At 43.8% G+C, this 20,231-nt stretch overlaps 2 pseudogenes; both read right to left on the minus strand.

Annotated features, from left to right (window-relative positions):
- Positions 1-1,586: 1,586 nt before the first annotated feature.
- On the minus strand, positions 1,587-12,629 carry LOC141573832 (G patch domain-containing protein 8-like; annotated as a pseudogene).
- Positions 12,630-17,853: 5,224 nt separating this feature from the next.
- LOC141573833 (glutamate receptor ionotropic, NMDA 2C pseudogene) lies at positions 17,854-18,872 on the minus strand (annotated as a pseudogene).
- Between the last annotated feature and the right edge of the window lie 1,359 nt (positions 18,873-20,231).

Raw genomic sequence — 20,231 nt, forward strand, 5'->3', positions numbered from 1 at the left:
TGAGTAGAACTTGTTTACGGAGCAGGTAGTTATATATCACACTGAAATATTTTATGATTTAGCAAATAAAAATTTTTATGTTAATACTGTTACCAAATAGGAAATCTTAATCCATATTTACAGCTTTTTTAGTAATTAAATTTTTATTTAAAAAAATCTCTTTAGTTGATTAGTTTGTCTGTGCCATTCCAGACAACTAGCTAACTGATTTTTTGTGAGACTTAGGTCTAGTGAAGTAATTAAGATTGCATCTTTTCAAAGACCTTTTTCTTTTTGTAAGTAATATCATTTAATCCCATTCACCAGCCAGGGAAACTCATAGTTAACTGTTGACTATTTTGAATACATAGATATCTGGAAATAGAATTTCTGTTTATAACCTTTTTAGTCTAGCTTGGTGGTGATTCTTTTTTCTTTCTCCCTTCCTTCCTTCCTACTTTCCTACCTTCCTTCCTTTTTTCTTTTTTCTTTTCTTTCTTTTCTTTTCTTTCTTTCTTTTCTTTCTTTTCTTTTCTTTTCTTTCTTTCTTTCTTTCTTTCTTTCTTTCTTTCTTTCTTTCTTTCTTTCTTTCTTTCTTTCTTTTCTTTCTTTCTTCTTTCTTTTTTGCATCTAGCAGAAAACAAATAATTTATTTTTTTGTTTTCAGTTTATAACCTTTAAAGTTTCTTAATTTAACTAGGGCAAACATATTTACATAAAGCCACCTGAACAAGGATCACTTAAAGAGCTGGATGTAAAAAATATGATTGCAGTATACTACAAATATGGAATCTTTTTATATGAACTACAAAAAGCAGCATTTATGTTTATAGAGTTCAGTGCGATTGTTTACATTAAAAAATCCTGTAAATTAAGAAGGCAACAACGTGACAGAAGAAAATACAACCGCTGGACACACGAGCTCCTCTCTGGGGAAGCACGTGGGCGACTCTGTCCTGCAGAGCTTCTATTCATGACACGATCTTCTTTACTGGGATATGCAGGTGTCTCTTCTGGGGTGACGGACACGAGGACAACAGTGCCAAATGTGTGACTCTTTGTGTGGGAAGTGGATCGAATGACAGCCTGAGTGGCATCTAATTCCAGGTCAGACCCCCTTTCCACTTCACTCTGGATAAATAAGGTCACCAAGGTCAAAGACACTGAGAAGACAGGACAAGATAGACAACCCACCAGCCAGAAAGGAGAAAAATGTTTTAAAATTTATAGCTAGAAGTGCAGAGTATAAAAAGTAGATGGAGGAGGGGAATATTTCAACTTGACAGTTGGGCGGTGTTGCTGCAGAGGGGCGGGTAGCACTTCCTGGTGCGCTGTAGCTTAGGAACACAGGCGAGGGAGGGGCAAACAGAAAGGGGAAAGGGAACAAAATCCCTTTCGGGGATAGCAGTAGATTTTAGAGCGAACCCTTTAGAGTAAACCCAAAGCAAACCTCAAATCTAAAACCACCCCTGCAAGTCATAATTCAATTCTTTGGCTGTCAGACAGCCCATCCCAGCTTTTACTTGCTGGTATTAATGGCTCAACACTCCCAAAGGAAGAGTTATGGGCCACCTTCCCTGGCCCTACCTGGACTTCTATCCCTCAGCTCATGTGCCCTGGCTGGGGTGGTGTTGCAGGTCCTGACCTGAGAAGATGGGGCGAAGCAGTGGGTGAAGGAGGGGGGGTGGCAGCTGCTGTGGCAGGCCACGAGGCAAGCAGGGCCAGGTAGAGGGCAGCATGTGGGACGGGGTGGAAGGTGAAAGGCCCAGGATGGACCACTGAGGCGGGAATGATGTGGATGGGATGGCTAGTGAGAAAGGTGGCAGGGTGGCCAGGGATGATTGCATGAGTAAGGTGGGACAAGGAAATGAGGATCAGGTGAGGCTGGGGAGTATGATGTACTGGGGCAAGGGCTGGGGTGAGGGTAGGGGTGGATGCCGATGGCGGCGGCAGCTGCTGCGGCGTGATGCTGTAAGACACAGGCTGAGCGGCTGTGCCGGAGGTGGCAGAGGCTGTGGCTGGCTGCTGAATGTGGACGGGCTGCCAGGCTGGAGCGGCTGGGCCGGGGCAGCAGAGGCTGGGCAGGCATTTGCTCGCTGGGCCAGCAGCTGCTCTGGGTGTGTGCTGTGCGGCCTGCTGGAGCTTGCTGTGCTTCTCCAGCCCCTGGGGGGGGCTAGGGAAGCACCTCAGCCCATCAGCTGAGTCAGTCCTAGGCTTCCCCCCGACCCCGGAGGTGCATAACTGGGGAAGTGCGCCAGGTCTGACGCTGTAGGCAGCAAGCTGGGTTCCACAGGGCCTGGTTGGCTGCCACTCTCCGAGGACTCGAGGGTGTCCCCAGCACTGGCGTCAGGGAGCAGTTATGGGTGATGGTTGGGTCCCCAGGATAGCAGTCAGAGTGCACTGGGGAGCCTAGCGGAGCCACAGGGTGATTAGCAGTGGCTTCTTCAGACTCTGGCTCTTCTGGGGGCAGGTCTGATAAGGGGCTGGCTGTTTCCTCTGAGGGGAGCTGATGTCCAGATGGGGCATCTCTGCTCCCTGGAGGCCCTTCTCCTGTCTCTGACTGTTCTTGCTCTTCCCCCTTTCTCAGCCAGACTCTTCACATTTCTTGGGGCTAGGCTTTCAGGAAGCTGGGAGCTTTCCTATTGGTGGGAGAACAGGCTTACTGCTAAGAGAAGGTGGGAGCTTGGGCCCAAACTGACCTTGTGGAGGGTCCTTGAGCTTCAGCCAGCTTTACTAGGGGTGGCCAGCATCTCCTCACTCACACTGGGTTTCCTCTCCACTTTCCTCGACTGAATCTTCTCCAGTAGTTTGGCAGTGACAGTTCTTGTCTTCAGGGCTGCAGTCACCTTCTGACCCTCTTCCTGCACCGATGTTGCTGTTCTGGGAAGGTGGGCCTACCCCTCTGCCATCTTCTTCTCCCCGGGGCCTTCTCCCCAACCCGATCGAAAACAGTGGGGCGACCGGGAGCAGTAGATTTTAAAGCGAATGAAGTCTCGACAACCAGACCGCCTGTCCTCGGGGCTCTCGTAACCCCATGATCCCTTCCTGGAGCCTGACCTCTGGGAGGGGCTCCAGGTGTGCGGCCGCGGCCCCTGCTGCAGCTCCGGCTCCGCCACCGGCTTTGGGACCTCGGTCGCCCCCTCGTGCGACTCTGAGCCAGGCGCCGGGACTGGCCGCAGCTGGGGCTGTGGTCATCACCAGAAGATGAGTATTTGTGCGCTTTGGACTGGTGCTTGGAATTGGCGTAATCTGAGTCATCCGAGTCATGGGAGCTATTGGAGTGCCTTCGTGATCGGTCACTATAGCCACTGTAGCTGTCACCAGAGGAACTGCGCGGCCTACTCTGGCAGCTCTGGTCTGAAGACGCGTCTGAGCTACTTGAGTAAGAAGGCCGGGGAGGAGTGGCGTGAGGAGCGGCGCCGGCCAGGCCGTGAGCGGCTGCGGGAGTGCTCGCTGCCCGGCTCCTCCACCCCCTGCTCCCCCCTCCTCCCTCCTCCTCACTGTACTGGGGTGGGGACTTCAGGTGCAGCCGGCGTGACGAAGCACCATCACTATCCTCATCTCCTCTGCTGGGTCGACTCAGATGGCTGGAGCGGCTGCTCCGTTTGGTGCTAGCTCCTCGCTGGCAGGATGAAGCTGGAGGTTCATCTTTGTGTTTCCTCTCACCGTGATCTTGGGAGGTGCCACCGGCCCCACCTTCATCCTTCTTGCCGCTATTTCCTTCTTCAGCTAGAAGGGGTCTCTGCTGGGAACCATCCTGAGCTCGCCACGTCTTCGTGCTGGTGCAGGGCTACCACTCCCAGCGGTTCTGGTTTAGGCCCCGGCTCAGAAGCTTCTGGGGCTGATGACTTATTTTTCTTTTGTTTTCATTTCTTGCGCTTCTTAGACTGCTCCCCAGACTCTGCCTTAGAGCTTTTCTCTTCTGGGTCAGCTTTGTGTTTCCATTTGTGTTTGCTGGATTTTTTGTGTTGCTTTTTCATTTTGTGTCTGTGGGACTTACCAGATCATTCTTTCTTGCTAGGAAGGCTTCTCCATGTGTCTTCTGTCTCTGACCCATGGCTGCCTCTGGATTCTTGCTTATTCAGGCTGCTACAGGCAGACCCTGAAGCAGGGGCATCCAATCCGCCTCCTGAAGAATGCTCTACATTATCCCCCTCTTCCTTGCTTTTATTTGGCTCACCAGGATCACAGCCTTGGAGACGGTCCTTTGAGGAGCCTCCTATGTCCTTTGGCTTTTCTGTCCCTTTAGCTCTGGCATTGTTGTTCTTTGAAAGCTTAAAGTCAAAGTACAAAGAGTTACAACTGTATGAAATGGAGGGTTCTGCCTTCATGAAAATTAATAGTTCTGATGGCCAGTGGAGGGCAGTGCTTTCATCTTTGCTCAAAACTGTAAAGAAGGGACCAGTAGGATGTTTAGGCCCCTCCTGGCTTTCTTTCCCTGGTGGAGGGGCCTGAGGGGGTTCTTTAGAAGGGTTAGACTCTCTGAATCCTTCTGACTGACTTTCTAAGCTTTGTTCACTTTCATCCCCTCCTGAGGTCGTCTTTGTCTCAGCTTTGCTCCTACGCTCTGTGGGCTCAGCCACACTGGTTTCCGTTGGTCTTTTCTAATCCTTGGCTTGCTGCCAGCTTGACGCAGCCCTTAGGCTTGGGAGAACTACTTGTTTTGCTCTCTGGGGGATTCTTTGGGTGTGTACTATTATCACCTTCCCTTTGTTCACTGGCTGTCATGAAGAGTAGGAAAGGAAGATTAGGTTTTACTTTGCACTGTGCTGGGGGGATGTAGTGGTAGTATTCTGGCTCTGCAGCCCCAGCTCCTTCTTCTTACTTCATTCTTTTTAACTTAGATAATGTTGAGACAAGGGACCCTCCATCCTGAGCGTGTTCATCCTCTTTTTTACCATCAAGATTACTGCTACCATCAGAGTCTCCCACCTTCTGAAGTCCTTAGTCAGAAGCCTTCTCAGCAGCTTTTGTTCCATCTTCAGAGGCCCCTTCCTCTGCCTGGTCACTGAAAACTGATGCTATTGATTCAAGTTTGACAGGACCCTTCTTGGCAAAGGAAAATGACAGCCCCAGTTTTTGCAGTGGGGTCCCCAGATTATTCTTAATGCCAAAGCTGATGCCTTGAGAGGCTAGCCAGTGAGCCTGTGCCAGTCCAGTGGTATTAGTGATTTGTATTGCAGTGAAAGGGCCTCCTTTATCTGTGGAGAATTCAGATCCCAGGCCGCAAGTAGCGGGCCACTTCCAGGTGCACATTCAGCTTGTTTTCTTTGCTCTGCCAGCTCATGGAGCCACCGTAGGGCTTTCTCCTGTTTCCCCTCATCCTTGCGGGATTTTGAAGATACATTTCAAGCAAACTCTCTCTGCTTAAGATCCTTCCATCTCTGCTTGTGTGCATGACCATAGGAGTTGATATGGTTGTCAAATTCCTGGTGTTTCTGATATTGCTTATCACGGAGTTCACAGTAAAAGCTGGCTCTGAGATCTTCCAATGCTTTGGCAATTGCCTTTTCTTTGTCAACATAATCCCTGTACTTATGTCTCAGTTCTTCTGTGTCTTCTTTTTCCACTTCTAGGACACGGCGCCATACCGTAGCATCTTCAGCATAAGCAAGCTCCATTTCCATGCTGCCCATGACATCATACTTGACAACAATCAGAATGGGATCAGTTTTCCCCTGAAGAGATTTTCCCCAATGCCTGGCCCAGCTTCCACCCATGTGTCTGGAGTAAGTGATGTCCAATATTCTCCAGTTCTATAGGCTTGTCAAGTGATGCTTGTTCAATTTCCAAATGTCTTTCTTCATACTAATCAAAGTGATTACCCTGAAAATCTTGGTCCTTGTTGAAGTGGGAGAAGCAGTCTGCCCTCTTGCCGCCTTCACTCCTCTCAGGACGATGTTCTCCAGTTCACTCCTTCCCTCCCATGACACCTGCCCCTTGCTCCCCTCTTGGTGATTCTTAAACTTTGTGATTTCTGAATTACATTTCATGGAGAAGGCTGAAATATGCTTGGTGCTTTTGAGGAACAGCCAGTATGACTGCCAAGGACTATGCCAAGGGAAGGTATTAGGAGATGAAATTAGCGAGGTAATAGTGTAATATCATATAGGGCGCTAGGCTATTGTAGCAACTTTGACTTTTGCTGTGAGTGATCTGGGAAGCCATTCAAGGATTTTGGACAGAGGATTGACATGATCTGACTTTGAGTTTCACTAGAATTCTCTGGCTGTTATGTTGAAAATAGAAGTTGGTAGGGGGTAAAGACAGAAGCAGGGAGATCAGTCAGGAAGCTGTTACACTGGCAAAAGGTGGTGGTTCTTCAAACAGGGTGGTAGAAGTGGAGATTATAAACTGTGCTCAGATTCTGGATACAGGGCTGACGGAATTTGCTGATCAGTTGAATGTGCAGTGTGAGTGAAGTCAAGGGTTAGTTACCCTGTAGTTTTTGGTTTGAACAACCAGAAAGTTGGAGTTAATATCAATTGAAACAGGAAAAAAATGGAAGGAACATGTTTAGGGAGGAACCTGAGGAGCTTGGTTTTGAGATGTTTACTGACATCCAAGTGAAGATACCAGGGAGGCAGCAGGGTGTAGAGTTCAGAAAAGAAGTGTAAATCATCACTGTACAATAAGACTTCTTGTGTTGATGGACATGTTCTGTTTCTGTGCTCACCAGTTTTGTAGTGGTAGTTAGACTGAGTGAGATCATGAATAGAATAAATGTAGATAGAGGAGGGAGGAGATGAGTGGACTGAATCTGGGACATGCCAGTGATTAGAAGCTGAAGAAGAGGAAGTATAGGGGTGTTCAGCTCTGTCGAAGACAAACAGGAGACTGATTGCCCAGAATCTAAATGAAGAGTTTCAAAGAAAAGTGAGAGATTAGCTGAATCAGACGCTGCTAATAGGTTTTGCAGGATGAAGACTGAAAAAATGACCATTGATCAAGCTGTAGGGAAGTAATCAGTAACCTTGACAAGTACGTGGGATGAATACCTGACTAGAATGGGCACAAGAGAAAATCAGAAGCCCTCAGACATAGCCAGCAGGAATGTAACACAGTGAAGCCACTGTGGGAAATGATTTATCAGTTCCTTAAAAAGGTAAATACAAGCCAAAACATGGAAACAGCCTAAATGTCCATCAACAGGTGACTGGATAAAGAAGAGGTGGTATATTTATACAATGGAATACTACTCAGCCATAAAAACTGACAGCATAATGCCATTTGCAGCAACATGGATGCTCCTGGAGAATGTCATTCTAAGCGAAGTAAGCCAGAAAGAGAAAGAAAAATACCATATGAGATCGCTCATATGTGGAATCTAAAAAACAAAAACAAAAGCAAACAAACAAAAACAAAGCATAAATAAAGGACAGAAATAGACTCACAGACAGAGAATACAGACTTGTGGTTACCAGGGGGGTGGAGGGTGGGAAGGGATAGACTGGGATTTCAAAATTGTAGAATAGACTACACTGTATAGCACAGGGAAATATATACAAAATGTTATGATAACTCACAGAGAAAAAAATGTGACAATGAGTGTGTATATGTCCATGAATAACTGATAAATTGTGCTGAACACTGGAATTTGACACAACATTGTAAAATGATTATAAATCAATAAAAAATGTTAAAAAAAAAGGTAAATACAGAATTACCATAGGAACCTACAGTTTCACCCAAGAGAAGTAAAAATACATGTCCATACAAAAACCTGTACTGAAATATTCATAGCAACATTATTCATAATAGCCAAAACATAGAAACAGCCCAGCTATCCATGAACTTATGAATGGGTAAGCAAACATGGTATAGCCATATGCTGAGTCATTATTCAGCCTTAAAAAGGGATGTACTGATACATGCTAAGGTATGGAAAAGCTTTAAAGGTATGATAAGTCAAAGAAGCCAAGTCACAGAAGACCACATATTATGTGATTCCATTTATACGAAGTGTCCAGAATGGGCAAATGTATACAGACAGAGAGTAGGTCAGTGGTTGCTTAGAACTGGGGGAGGTAGGAGGGAAGTAGAGACTGACTGCTAATAGGTATAGAATTTCTTTTAGTTGGGGAGACAAATTTTTAAAATTAGATCATGTTAATTTCACAATCCTGTTAATATACTTTAAAAACATTGATACTTTAAATGGGTTAATTATATGGTATGTGAATTGTATTTCAATAAAGCTGTTTTTAAAAAGAGAAAGGTAAGGAATTGACAAGAGTACTTGAGACAAATAGAAGAATTAGTCTTAGGTAGTACAGCTAGTTCATCCTTAGCAACAGGAGGGAAGATAAGATGTATTAAAAATAGATGCAGGTAAGTGGGTAGATGGTGGTTGTGGTAGCTTTTTGGAAGGTCTTTTGACTGGTTTTTTTTCTCTCAGTGAAATGGGAAACCAGACCATCAGCTGAGAGTGAGGATGAAGGAGGAACTGTTGAGGATGGGAAGGAAGGTGTAACACAGACGAGTGAGGAGGGAGGTGCAGGACGATTCCTCAGCATCACCTGTGAGGTTGGTGAGACCAGCCAGCAGGGCTTCTCCAGTCACATTCTGCTGCACAAGGGCAGGTCTGAATAGCGGGATTTAACCAGAGCTGGGTTATTACCAAGTGAGCACGTTGAAGAGTCTACAAAGTTGAAGATATGTGTAGAGAGTGATTATAAACATGAGCCATAGAATTTAAGTTGCATTAAGAGACAATAAGGCTATAAATATGTGGAAGGAAGATGTGATTGGGTTAATGGATGGTAGGCTCTGATAGAGCTGAAGAATTTTTGGAACCTGATAATAACAAACCCATGTGACCATAAGATCTGAGATAAGGTGAAATAGATTTTTGTTGGAGAAGATGTCAATTAACAAAGACCAGGGTATCAGATGAGTTATCTCTATGAATATTGAAATTACTGAAATTTATGGCAAGGTTTGTGTCAGAAAGAGAGCTGGAAATGAGGAGATTCAGTGAGAACGTCTCAAGACCAGTCAGAAGTTGGTGGAGGACTATAGTCAGGCGGGTGGATAATGGGTAGTATTAGATGATGGCACGGGTATTGCAACTCGGCATTTCAGGGAGAAGAGGGAGAAGGAATGACAATGAGGAGCAATAGATACCTGATCTACCTCCAGGCTCACTGGTAAGAATGTATGAGAGAAAAGAGCTTTCACTAGAGAGGGTGGGAGTATCATCAAAGGACAAATTTAATTTAGGCAAGAAGGTAAAGGACAAATTAAGAAAACAAAATACTTGGAAAATTTTGTTGTTGAGAGACCATGAGTTCCAGGGGACACTGAAATTCAAGATAAGAATTTAGGAGTCATTCATATAAAAATAGTATTTAAATCTTTGGAAATTGGTGAGATCATGAAGAGAGAAAGTATAGAGAGAGAACAGAAGTGGGTCCAGGATTGTCCCCTGAAGCTTCCCAGCATGCCAAGATTTGGGTAAAGCAGTGTTTCTCACCTTTTTTTTCATTGTTCCCCAAGGAGCCTTTGTAGACATTTGTGTCCTAATCATGCACTCCAGGAAATTTTAACACCACAGATACATTGTTTGTCTCTTCATGTACTGCGACACTTTGAAGGCCACAAACCATTATAATATCTGAGATAATTTCCCCCCACCTTCCAAGAAGCGTTTTTTGCTCCTTTGGGGGCAAGTTTGCCTCCACTGAACTGCATGGTCACAGGATAGAAAAGTGAGGGGAGGAGTAACCACTAAGACAGGAGAAAAGCCAGAAGAGGGTGACATAGTGAAGCCAGGAGAAGGAGCGTGTGAGAAGGGACAAGAAAGGGTACTGAATACTGGAGAGTACTTTCCACATGATTTGGCAACGTGGAGGTTACTGTGACCGTCACAGAAACAGCGTCAGTACACTGACGGGCCAGAAATGCAGCGGTGAGTGAAGACCATCTAAGAGGCGAGTAAATGAAGGCTCAAGTGAGGGTGGCTTCGAGAAGCTTGTCTGTAGATGAGTATGAGGAGTCGGCGAAGAGCAGGAGGAGGCTTAATGGGGAACATGAGCCTTGCTGTCAGTTGTGTGATACAGTTAGACTCTAAACCCTTACAAAGAAGCAGAAAGAATGTTTTGGTAGGTGGAAACTATTTTAAGCTCAAGCTAGAGGTGAAAACATGTAAGACGTATTTGGAAGAACGGTAAAGGAGTACAATTTGCCCGTGGTTGGTAGCTGTGTGTCACACTGTTTTAGGGATGGAGACTGTATTAGTAGGCTGCAGCTAAACTCAAGAGTCTTGGGAGCTAAGCAGGACAGTTTGGGTTTACTATGGTAGGCCGCTTAATTTATCTTAGTTTCTTATGCGGAGTAAATAACATGTTAAGTGCAATGTTTAGGGTGGTCTGGTTGAGACCAAACAGGAAACAGTAGTTCACATGTAGTCAAATATTAACAGATTTTTGAATGCCTACTCTATATAGAAAATGTATATTTTTGAGCCCAGTTTCCTATTCATCTCTTCCATTATCCAACCACTGTCTGCCCTACTTTTTTTGTTCTCATATCGTGACCATAGTCACCTAAACATGCACTGTCCAGTATAGCAGTCACTAGCCACGGGTGGATATTGAGCGCTTGAAATATTGCCAGGGTGAACTGAGATGTTCTCGAAGTGTAAAATACACCCTGGATTTCAAAGATTTAGCCCACACAAAAAAGAATATAAAATATCAATAATTATTTAAAATGATTATGTGTTGAAATTAAATATTTATAATATACTAGGCTAAATAAAATGTTATTTATTAATTTCACCTGTTTCTTTTTACTTTTTCTAATGTGGCTACTAAAAATTTAAAGTTACACACAGACTCGCATTTGTGGTTTGCATTATATTCCTACTGGACAGCACTAACCTAAATCATGCCGCCATGCCACAGCTGCTAACTGCTTTCTGGCTCCGCTCTCTGTGCTGTCAGAGGCTGATGCCACCTACCTGCCCTCCACCCTGCTAGTTAATGCCATCACTCTACTTGTCTTTGTCTACACTGCCCGGTGAGAAAATGAGCTCATTTGCTGTTAGTTCCCATAACTAAAGAACACGTAGTGGCAGAGACCCATGAGCAGAGGCAGAGGGTGTCTGAGTGGAGGAACTAATGGTAGAAAAGGGTAGGACTGGAGTGGAAATAAAAGCATTGTCAGTTGTAATGCCTCATCATTTACAGATGAGGTGAGCTCAGAAAGGTGAGATAACGAGCTGTCTCTATCTGGACACCTTCTTGTCAGATTTTTTAAAATCTCAAAAATATATCCCCTTTCCCTCTCCACCCCTCAAAAGTGTTTTTAGTATATTTTAAATTCCTATAATTTTCTTTTTCTTCTCCTCTCCCTTTTTTCTTATCCAGCAAGCACTGACTTATGTACTGCGGACAGCTTATTTGAAGGTGTCAGCAATACAGTCAGTGTGACTACATAAACGTACTTTACAATGAAAATGTTAACATGGTATTTTTCTTGAAAAGAAAGTAACTTGGTATATTAAATTTATCTAGCTAGCAAAGTCCTGAGGAAATAGGACATACAATAGAGAATTTTTTTAATTAGGGAAAAAGAAAAATCAATGAAGACTATCCAGATCCTGGGTACCTAAAGAGGCCTGAACATCCTTAATGAGGGGGCTCAGCTGCCAGGGACGTCGTGAGAGTAGTATGATCCTAATGGGAGGGGGGAGGAGTGAGCCAGCATGATGTGAGGAAAGAGATTCTGAAAACTCGGCCTCACCAAAAGTGAACTTTATTCAAGGCCAATCCTGCCAGAACAAATGGTTTAATTTTCTAAGCTCTGTGGATTTTCTCCTCTTGAGCTTACTCCAGTTCTCTGGAGAAACCAGAGATACTTTTGCATTAATAAGCAAACAATAGAAGAAAGATTGCAAAAGACTGTAAAATTAATTGCTTCCCTAGCACCTAGCTGAGGAACCACAGGGAATGGGGATTTTGGCTGGCAAAGGTTAGAGGAGGAGTGAATTTTAATTTGGAAATTTCTGTTCCTAGAGTGTTAGAGCAGGGCCAGAGCTGGGCACAGCTTGTTGGAGGCTCTAGCGTGGGGAGAGGAACACGGCAAGCTGGGGTACCTAGGAAGCGCTGGGGGATCTCAGTAATAAGGTGAGGAGGAGGTGAAGGTGGAAAGCAGAAAATGGGTAGGAAGACAAAGTAAAAAAGCATAGCACAAACTAGAACGTGCAGCATGACTTTAACCACGCAGGCTAGTCTGTGTGATGGTGAGACTAGCACTGTGTGTCACAGTCAGGAAAATAGTTATTGAGATGGTGGTGCTGTCTGACTTTTCAAAAGATAACTTATGTTCATCTTTTGAAAACAAATACAATAAAAGGAGGTCAGTGTGGAAACATTTTAATTTTGTTCAGAGTTGACTGTCTCTCCTTTTTTCCAAATGCTCACCTGGGGCTTCTGCCAAGCCTTCTCTTCCATTTTTGGCTTAATGTAGCTAGCTGCAGGTTTTTGTTCCTTGATTTCTCTTTGTCTAGAATATCCCATTAGTAGCAAAGTCTGATGGATCCTTTCTCTGAAATCCTTTCCTCTCTCTGTGTGCTGGTGCTTCACAGCAGGGTTTACTGCAGACTCTTTTGTTTCCTCTCCTCTCCAAATTAGCTTATGTACCATTGTTACCTTCCTAAGCACCAATTTCATCCTTCACTTGTCTGCTTTATTAAAAGCATAAAGATCCCTTATGATTTTTCATAAATAGCCAAACTTATTAATGTATTATTTATGATTTTCTATAATCTGATCAAGTTTGCCCATCCAGCCATATTTCCCACCACTCTACAACATAATCTTATGTATAAACCTTCTTATAATCTGTCCATATGGCACAATGTTTCTTACGTGTGTTTTTTCCATCACTTGTTCTCCCTCAGAGAATGCTGCTTCTCTCACTACCTTGGCAAGTTCTGTCCATTTTTCTGAATCTGGTTTAGATACGATCCTCTCCAAAGGATATTTCTAAGTGCTACAGGATTTATCAACATCTCTTTTCAAACTCATTTGGTGCTTAAGGCATTTATTACATTTTACACTTTATTATACTTTATCATTATCTTAATCTCTGTTTCCTGTATGTTCTTTGCCCAACTGGATTATTAGCTTCTTTAAGGGAACAGGCTTTTCCAAACAAGTTATTTGCTTTAACCTGTTACTAAACACAGAATAGATTCTCAAAATTTTTGATTGAAATAGTGTTGTTGACCAATTGTGATAGAAAGGTTAGATAAGCGAGATAAAGCAGCATCCGTAAGCGATGATTTACTTAGATATCTGAAGCTGAAAGCTGCTCCCTTAGAAGCTCAAACTCAGTCTTGTAAAAAATCTAACTCTCATTATAAGTTTTCCTAAAAATATAGATATCTATTGCTGCATAACATATCAGCTGAAAATTTGGTTGCTTAAAATAATGAACCTTTGTTATCTCATGTAGGTCAGGAAGCTGGGTGCAGGTGAGTGATTCTGGCTTAAGGTCTCTCTCTCTCATGAAGTTGCATTCAGTGTGTCAGCTAGGATGCAGTCTCGTCTCCAGCCCAACTCAGGAGGATCTGCTTTCAAGCTTATGTGGTTATTGGCAGGATTCAGCTCCTCACAGGTTGTTGGATTGAGGTCCTCAGTTCCTCACTGTGCCCAGAGGCCTCCTTCAGCTCCTTTCCATGCAGGTCTCTCCAGGAGAGCTCAAAATATGGTAGCTGGCATTACTCAGAGGGAGCAAATGAGGGAGCACCATGCCCAAAGCCACAATAGTTTGTATTCTTATTTTGGAAGTGGTATCTCATTAATTCTGTCATTTTATTCACTAGAAGGGAGTCCAATCCACACTCAAGGGAAGGGGGTTATAAAAAGGTATGACTGTCAGGAGATGGGGATGATTGAGGTCCATTGAAGAGGCTGCCTCTCTCAACTAGGCTATTCTCTTGTCCATAGAGGTTTTCTGACATCAGAAAAAGAGGAGTTCTTAACTGGATTTTTTTCCAAAATTATTCTATTCTTAGCACTTAAGTTTTTAATCAATGATAGCCTTTCTGGAGTCATTTTAATATTGAATAATATAGTGTTCTGCATCCTGACCCTTCTAAAGTGTTAGGAAAGCATATACTACAGTCTGTTATCAGGATCAATACAGAACTTTAATGAAATACAGGATACAAGTATAGCAAATATGCTCTCAATCATTTGAATAAATAATGTATAAAACTTACTCAAAACATAATTTTCAGTTAAATGTATTAAAACCTCAACATATAAATATATAATGTGCCATGTATGATAAGGACACAAACATATTTGTTAAGTGTGTGAGTGTGTGTGTGTGTGTGTGTATGTATATCATATATATTTCTATGAATCAATTAGTTTAATGCTTTTAGGGCTATATAATTCTATGAATCAGTTAATTTAATGCTGTTAGGGCTATATATTTCTGTGAATCAATTAATTTAGTGCTTTTAGAGTTCCTGTGCCTATGGTGGAATAAAATTACTACTAGATTTTGCTCTTAAAGTTCTAATTAAAAGCATAAATAACAATATATTGATGCTTATAGGAATTCTTTCATTATCAGAGTTGGAAAGATTAAGAGAATACTTGATGCAGTCTTTAGAAGTTTATATTAAATTAGAAAATAAAGATTATATTAACAGTTTCATCAACATGTTAGTGACTTGGGAGGCTGGATGAGAAGTTGGTTCCATATGTTACTGTTAATATCAAAATAAATTCCAGGTAAGTTAAAGATTTAAACATTAAAAAAAGCAAACATAAAATTACATGAAGAATGCATTTGGAAATGTTTGTAGACTCTGAAAAGGTGAATATCTTTCTAAACATGACATCCAACCCAGAAGCCATTATAGGAGAACTGACTATATTAAAACTAATTATTTCTGAATGGTGAAAATAGGCAAAAAATAAATATTTACCACACATATAACAGGAAATGTTCTAATTCATCTAATAGAAAAATAACTTTTATAATTCAATAAGAAAAGAGTAAAACTTGTATAGGCAAGTGATTCAAAGAAAAAAGTGTATATAGTTAATACATAATTAAAAAGGCAAAATATAGATTAAAAAGGTACTGCATATATTAAAATAGTGCTACATATGTTTAAAAGGTGCCACATACACTAAAAGTCATATATGTATTAAAAATGTGATCCACAAATGATAAATGTTAGAGAGAATGTGGAGAAAAGGGAACCCTCCTACACTGTTGGTGGGAATGTAGTTTGCTGCTGCCATTATGGAAAACAGTATGGAGATTCCTCAAAAAACTAAACATAGACTTACCCTATGATCCAGCAATCCCACTCAGCATATATCCAGAGGGAACTCTGATTTTAAAAGATATGTGCACTCCAATGTTCATAGCAGCACTATATACAATAGCTAAGACATGGAAACAACTTAAATGTCCATCAACAGATGACTAGAAAAAGAAGCTGTGATGTATTTGTACAATGGAATACTACTCAGCCATAAAAAATAATAAAATAATGCAATTTGCAATATCAGTGGACTTGGAGGTCATTATTCTAAGTGAAGTAAGCCAGAAAAAGAAAGAAAAATACCATATGATACCACTCATATGTGGAATCTAAAAAAAGAAAAAAGACACAAATGAACTTATTTACAAAACAGAAACAGACTTACAGACATAGATGACAAACTTATGGTTACTGGGGGATAGGAGGTGGGAAGGGATAAATTGGGAGTTTGTGCTTTGGAAATATTAACTACTATATATAAAATAGATAAACAGGTTTCTTCTGTACAGCACAGGGAACTATATTCAATATCTTGTAGTAATCTATAATAAAAAATATGAAAATTAATATATGTATGTATATGACTGGCACATTATGCTATACACCAGAAATTGACACAGTGTAAACTGACTATACTTAAATAAAATTAATTAATTAATTAATTAAAAGGTGATACCAATAAAAGTACATGTATAAAAACTATTAAACTTTTTGAAGTATAGTTGCTTTACAATATTATATTAGTTTTAGATATACAGTATAGTGATTCAGTATTTTTATAGATTATCCTCTGTTAAAAATTATTACAAGATAATGGTTATAATTCCAAGTGCTATACAGTATATCATTGTTTGTATCTTTCAGTTCCGTACCCCTGTGTTGCCCTCCCCCTTCCCTCTCTCCACAGGTAATCGCTAAGATATCAGTTTTTTTAATGTAAGGAGAAGTTTGTTTATGTCTAAGAATGGCAGACATTTAGAAGAGTGGTAACGCTTGTTCTTGGAAAAGTGTGGAGGTAATGTTTATACTTGTTGATGAAACTTGGTTAAACCTTTTAGAGCTTTATTGTAGTGACATGGCAAGATGCTCAAATATATTGTAAAGGGTAAGAAAAAATTCCAAAACATTGTAGGATGTACACTGGAAAAATTTATGTGAGAATGTGACTAACAGTTAACATTGATTTTCTCTGAATGGGATTGAGGAGTCACTTTTGTATGTCACATGTTGCTATAATTTATCATTAAAATATATTACCTTCGTAATTAGAAAGAAAACATTTCTAAAAGGCAATTTTGCAATTTCTCTTTACAGGAGATTACATGCTTGATACAAAGCCAAAAGAAATGCCAGAAATTCAACATTTAAACTATGAGCAGGTAATTGACACAATTTTTGTTATATTAAAATATGTAATTTTAACTTATGGATGTATTCTTTGATCCCTATCAGTGGCTTTTCAGGTATATTCTTTGATTTCTTTATTTTGAACACCCTTTCAAAAATGTAAAAAACATCCTTTTTGTAAATGAGGATAAGGAATTTTTATTATTTTTTAAATGTGATGATGTATGGTGGTTTTATTTTTAAAGCCCTATCATCTAGATATGTGTACTGAAGTATTTATGGATGATATAAATATGTCTGGGCTTTGCTTCAAAATAATACAGACGAGGGGAAGTGGGTGGGGGTAAGGGTGAGGCGTGCTTAGCCAGGGGCACATGGGATTATTATAATTGTCTACTTTTGTGTCTGCTCAAAATTCCCTACAATAAAAAATAATCATAAAAGAAATGCAAATCAGATCAGTCTCTCCCCTCAAAAGCTTCCTCAGCTCTGCAGTTACTTAGGGTAAAATCCAAATATTTTCCTGTGTGGTTGGGACCCCACCACCTTCTGCAGGCTTCTCTCTGTCCCTCAGAAACCCCAAGCTCCTTCCCACCACTGGGCATTCGCACCACCTGCCACCTGCCCCCTCTACCTGGAGCCCCCCACCACCTTATTAACACACCTTATCAACCCTCCCTCACCCCCCAGGTCTCAGCTTAGACATATTTCTTAAGGCACTTTTATCAACCACCAAACCACAGGGGGCCCCGTTAGACTCCCTTGTGGCACGGCATCCTGTGTTCTTCCTTCAGGAGGCTTATCCCAGCTGTGAGGGCAGGAATGTGTTTGGAACTTTCTCCCCACAGGACGGCCAGCTCTGCGAGGGCCTGCCGCCCCCAGGCCTCAGGCAGTGCCTGTCCCAGAATGCCCTCCCCTGCCAGTCATCTACATCAGGTCCCAGCCTTGCCCTTTGCCCTGGATCTGGAGCCTGACCAAGGAAGGCCAGAGAAGCAGGGAGAAGGTGGGCCAGGGTTGCCCCCAGAACCAAAGGTGGGTTTGCCACCTGCCCAGCCCTCATCCAGACACGAATTTCAAAGCAGCCCAAGAAGTTTCTCCTCTAGAGCATGGGAACGTCATCCCCACAGCCTTCTCCTGCCTCACCCGTGTCTCCCTGAGCCCCCACCTCCTTGCTGATCCCACCCAATCCCAGCTTCCCAGGACCTGAGTGTCTCCCTGGCCCAGACTCAGCCCCACTCCCCCAGCCCCAGCCTGGCTCCAGGCTCCAGGGATGAGGGGACATGATTCTGAACAGGCATCTTAGGGGTGAGGACCACGGCAGAGCCCCCACTGATGCTGAGGATAGGCACGAGGGGCTGGGAGGAGACGACGTCCAGGATCTGGGCCACGGCCTCAGGGCCAACGTTGCCCTCAGAGACGATGCCTTGGACGCGGGCAGCACCCAGCAGCCCGCAGATCTGGGTGAGAAGACTGCTGGGGTTGGTGGTGTTGACCCCCACGGTGAGTGGTTGGATCTCTAGGAGCAGGTCCAGGAAGCTCTGGGGGATGAGGCGGGTATGGGCCTGGGCCTGCAATGGCCCTGAGCTGCCAAACACCACAGCCACCGTCACAGCCTGCTCGCCCTGCCCGGGGCCCAGCCCTGCCCAGGCATCAAGGAGTGAGGTGAGCAGCAAGGCTGGCCCCAGAGCCCCCCACCATGTCCACCAGAGGGTCCTGCAGAGAGACCAGGATAGGCATGGGGAGGGAGGCAGAGGCACGAGGAGAAAAGAGAGACAGAGAGGAGGCGAAGGCCAGCGTCATAGGGGCACGCATCCAGAGGATGAAAGAGAAGGGGGGGAGCCTCCTTCCTCAAAGAGAGGCAGAGAGAGAGAGGGAGACAGACAGACACAGACAGACAAAGAAAAAGAGACAGAGGTTAGCTGAGCATCCAAGCGCAGCCCAGAGGGTGGGGGCTGGGAAGAAGATGCCAGGCTAGGTGCTCATTACTTCTGTTTTATGGGTGAACACCATGCTTGGAAACTCATCCATCTGGGTTCTGCCCCAGGAAGGTACACAGCAAATGCTAATCTGGTGCCAAGTGCATGGATATGAGTGGAGAGGCTTGAATTCAAGTCCCAGTTCTGCCACTTACTAATTGTGTGATCTTGGGGAAGTTGCCTAGCCTCACTGAGCCATGTTTTCTTGCCTGCAACAATCACAGGACCTACTTCACAATGGTGTGAGGGGTGCCCGCTCTTATCAGCATCCTTATCCTACAGGTGACAGCCCCACAGCCAGGGGAAGGCAGGCAGCTCTGTCACACACACACACACACACACACACACACACACACACACACACACCATTCTCCATCCTAAACTGGACCTAACATCTCCAAGGAACCTCCTCTGCATAACCCTGCCTGTCTCAGAGCCCCCTCCTCCTGGGCACTGGACATCCCTACCCTCCCCCCATTGCCTCAGTTAGTAGCCACTCTTCCACAGCAGGTGTGTGACCCAGTTGATTTGTTCGGAGCTCAGAGTCACCTGAAACCCTGAGGTATCTCACATATGAGCTGCCTCCCTAGGCCATCACTGATGGGAGGGGATTTTTACCATAACCCAAGGGCCTGACGTGTATCCCTGCTAAATGAGCATCATGGCTTTGGACTGGGACCAACAGCCACACTGGTGAGTGGTGCCCATGCATGCAGTTCTCCCTCCCAGCCGGCCATCGGCCACAGCTTTACCCCCTCTCCATCTCCATGACATCCCCAAAAAACTTCCGAACAGGGGAGAGTGGAAGTGCAACCAGGCCGGGCCTGGTTGAATTCAGGAGGAGGAGACGGGAGTTTTGGCGGGGGAGGGAATACTGTGCTCACTTTTCTGCCCTTGCAACTCCCCCTGTGTGTGATTTCCTCGTACACTGACTTCCAATGTCAGCCTGGAGGCGCGTGTGCATCTTGTGTGCGAGCCTGAGCGTGCCGTGCCCGCAGCTAGCTCCAACCAGAGGTTTCAAATTACACCTGAAAAGGGCACTGCCGTGCTTGTTCCACACTTTGCAAGGCCTCTCTGTGCTCTTTTCTGCCCATCCCTGTAAGTTCCCCACCCTCTGGGAAGCCCAAAGCTTCCCCCACCTCTGCCTCCCAGCTCTGAGCTCCAGATCTCTGCTGCCCAGAACAACAGCCTCCAGTCACGTGTGACTATCGGGCACTTAACTGTGTCTCGTCGGAATTGCGGTGTGTCGTGTCAAATACACACTGGCTATTGAAGACTTAGTGTTCAAAAAGGAAAATATCTCAATATTTTTATATGGATTACATGACAAAAGAACATTTTAGATACATTGAGTTAAACACAATATAGCCTTAGAATTCATTTTACCTTTCTTTTTATTTTTTCTACTGTGCCTTCGTGAGCTCTCATGTGGTTTCTTTTGGAAAACGTGGCTGTAGATGAAGGTCCCAGGTCCTCCCTCAGCTCCAACGGGGCGCTGTCCCCCGAGACTCTCTGATGGGAATGTGTCCTCCAGGACTGGAGTTGAGGAGAGGAAGCTGAGGGAGGTCTTGCCTCTCACAGAAACGGATCTCAGGATGCCTCTGGAGGGAGGGGTCCCAATCAGGCAA

The sequence above is a fragment of the Camelus bactrianus genome, chromosome 18, assembly GCF_048773025.1.
Source record: "Camelus bactrianus isolate YW-2024 breed Bactrian camel chromosome 18, ASM4877302v1, whole genome shotgun sequence".
Lineage (NCBI taxonomy): Eukaryota > Metazoa > Chordata > Mammalia > Artiodactyla > Camelidae > Camelus > Camelus bactrianus.